At 49.7% G+C, this 3,240-nt stretch overlaps 1 pseudogene; it reads left to right on the top strand.

Annotated features, from left to right (window-relative positions):
- The first annotated feature begins 731 nt into the window (after nucleotides 1-731).
- On the top strand, nucleotides 732-1,593 carry LOC119303956 (annotated as a pseudogene).
- Nucleotides 1,594-3,240: the final 1,647 nt, after the last annotated feature.

Here is a 3,240-nt window from a genome sequence, read left to right as displayed (position 1 = left end):
CAATGCTCATTGTTCATCCCAGAGGCAGCATCGACCGGCTTCAGTTAGCAGCAGTAGCGAAGGAATCGCTCCATTGGGTTCAGTTAATAGCCATCGATCGATCGCTTGGGTTCAGTAACGCGTAGCCTGCAGTGCAATCGCTCGGGTTCAGTTAGATCCCAATGCCTCGCTCAGGTTCAGTTAGAGCCAACGCCTCGCACACACGCACGTACCTGTACAAGAGAAACGTGCATCGCTCTCCCATCGTAACCGGCAACTCCCCGAAATTTTCCTCCCCCTCGCTTCTACCATGGTTTTTTCCGTCATGGACGCCCAAAGAATGTGATGCAGCTGCGTCTCCGGCCCACCCAGGACGAAAAGCCCATTTTCTGTCATGATTTTTTGTCATAGAAGTAGGAGCCCACCACATCTATGATGATACCGAGTTTTGTCACAATTATCATCATAGAAGTGTCATATGTATGATAGAAAAAAAATTCGTTCGGCCCAAAATGTCACGGATGTGTCTTTTTTTGTAGTGTATATTTCAATAATTTGTGTTTACCGATGCATTAATTACAACGCATGCATGCATGTCGTCACTCTCCTTTTGATACTTGCATGTGTTGATTTAATGCACCTTTAAGTAGTATGAATATGTGACGGTAAATCTTTGTATTGGCCCGGCCCTAAAGCGAGAGATGGTTGTGCATGAGGAGGGCGAGATCATGCAGATGGAACAAGACCCGACGATGGAGCTCTCTATGGTCTCGATGGATCTCACCTTGCTCCACTGCCCCATGTGCCTCCGCCCATTGAAGCCTCCAGTGTTTGAGGTACGAATACAAATCGTCCATTCAGCTAATCAAGCAAGGTGCAGGTTTCTTGATTGATGTGATGTTCGATTTATTTGTGCAGTCCAAGGGAGGGCACTTGGCCTGCTCGGATTGCCGTGTCGAGCGCCCCAGGAACCAGCGGCAGTGCTAGAAGTGTGAGCGCGGTGGTGGCTTCGACATGCGGAACATGGCGGTGGACACCGTCCTCTCGTCGGTGAGGGTGGAGTGCCCGCACGAAGGCTGTGGGCTCTACGTCACTTACCACAAGCTCGCCGATCACCAGAGAATGTGTCCGCTCACGCCCTGCAAATGCCTTGTGTCCGTCTGCGGCTACGAAGGCCCACCGTCAGTGCTCTCCCACCACATCAGCACCGTGCATCACATATTTGTGCACAGGATCTAGTATGGCAAGGTGCTCCAGCTGCAAGTGCCACTGTCGGAGCCATGGCTCTTGCTGTTCACGGAGGAGGACGGCCGTACATTTTTCTTCGTCAGCGGCATGCTCGACATCGACGCGCCTATCACCGTGTCGGTCGTCTGCATCAGAGCAGGGTCATCCCCACTGCCACACTATGTGGCCAAGCTGTGGGCAAACGGCCCGCCAGGGGAGCCCAAAGGCAGGACCGACGCTGTTAAGGTGGAAATGGAGGTGACAAGTAGCAAGGATCACGGCGACGTTGTCGTGCAGGAGCTGACCTTCTTCACAGTTCCGCCCAAGCTGCTGGCCGGGTCTAAGCTGGTGTCCCTCCACATTCAGATTGACAAGCTCACGTCCTAAATGATTCTATAGTGCCTTCTGTTTATCTTAGTAATATGCTAATATAGGGGTTAGCTCGGTCTACTTTAGCTTAAGAGATGGTGGGTTTTGGTGGCAATGCAGCAATTACTTTGACATCAGATCAGCAGTTAAAGTAATTTCCAACAATCAAATAGATATTTTGTGTCTGTTGGATATAAGGATCCTTTGCATAAGAATTATAACAGCTTATAAAAAGTATAACAACTTATATGCTTGTTCAGGAAGTGTTGCATACTTATGCGAGTTGACGCGACACATCAAAGTACTACTACTAGTAGTAGTACTCCCTCCGATCCTAATTTCTTTGTGCCTCGCCATCACTAAGTCTTAATACGTGCCCACGTTACGCCATCCAGGAATAGTTCAAAACTAGAACCGTCAATAAATTTTGAGCTTGCGTCTCGTCACATTCCAAATTACAACAACCACACTATATTTAACTGCAAACCTGTTCACACTAATCACAACCTAAATGGTTTCCCACTTAGGAGTGTATTAGTACTCGGTACTACTATGCCAAGATGACTGCACATTCCTCCTCAACTCCTCATCCACAAAAACAAACAAGTCATTCAGCATCCTTCCCTTGCGTCTGCCATGGCCAGCGTGAGTTCTGGGTCGAGAGATTACCACCAGGGAGAGGCGAGCATGGAAGCGGAAGCACGAGAGATATCCCGCCTCGCATCGAAAGCAGCCGACATGTCCCGCCACACGGAAGTAGCAGCACAGAGGTCCTGCCGCGCCGCCGAAGAAGCACAAAAGTCCCGCCACGCCGTCAATGCAGTAGACTGGTCCGGCCGCGCCGCGGAAGTAGCAGAGATGTCCCGCCGCACCGCAGCGACCTGGGAAAATGTCTCACAGGCAGTCAACGACTCTTACAAGCGCATGCATGCGATCGTCCATAGCCAGGTGGATCAGATCTCCGGCTGGGCGAGGTTGCAGGACGACATGAAAGCCTCGTTTGAACAGGCTACCGGCATGATCCGGCAACTAAGGGAGGTAAATGAGAGGCTCCGGGCCGAGCGCGACCTCTTGAGGGAGAAGGTCGTCCGAAGTGCAGAGCAGCAGGAAGAGACCAGTGCCTTGTTGAAGAGGATCGGCGTCATCATCAAGAAACTATGGACGAGAATAACATGCTCCACATCGAGCGCCAAAGGCTAGTGGAGGAATCCATGGATTCTCTCAAGCAGCGTCTTGAGGACACAACAGAGCTCATCGCTGCTCGCCGCGGAGACTAGTTTCTGCCTGTAGCAACGCATCAAGAAAGTAGAGATCAGCGAGCCAAATCGTTGTCTTCCTTTTTCTTTTGCCCTTGTGTATTTTGGGCGTAGCCGCATGTGGCTTTTTTAATTATCTTCCTAATTAGGTAAGACAATTATTATCCGCTGTCGTCGTCCTTATATATCCATCAGTCTTGCTATAAGTCGCAATACATGCTATATAGGTCCGTCAGATCTTACATCAAGATCCATGCAAAATTTTCTTTTCTGATTTTCTTTTTTTCTCTCTTAAATCTCAGTAGATTAAGACATATCCACGCCATTAAACAGAGGCTAAGGTGCCATTAATAGAGAACTCGGGAGAGAGTTGGACGGCGGATGGAGGTCAAAGGGCTCTCCTCCCAAT

The sequence above is a fragment of the Triticum dicoccoides genome, chromosome 1B, assembly GCF_002162155.2.
Source record: "Triticum dicoccoides isolate Atlit2015 ecotype Zavitan chromosome 1B, WEW_v2.0, whole genome shotgun sequence".
Lineage (NCBI taxonomy): Eukaryota > Viridiplantae > Streptophyta > Magnoliopsida > Poales > Poaceae > Triticum > Triticum dicoccoides.
Note: the sequence above shows the minus strand (reverse complement) of the source record. Positions and strands in the feature narration are given on the sequence as shown.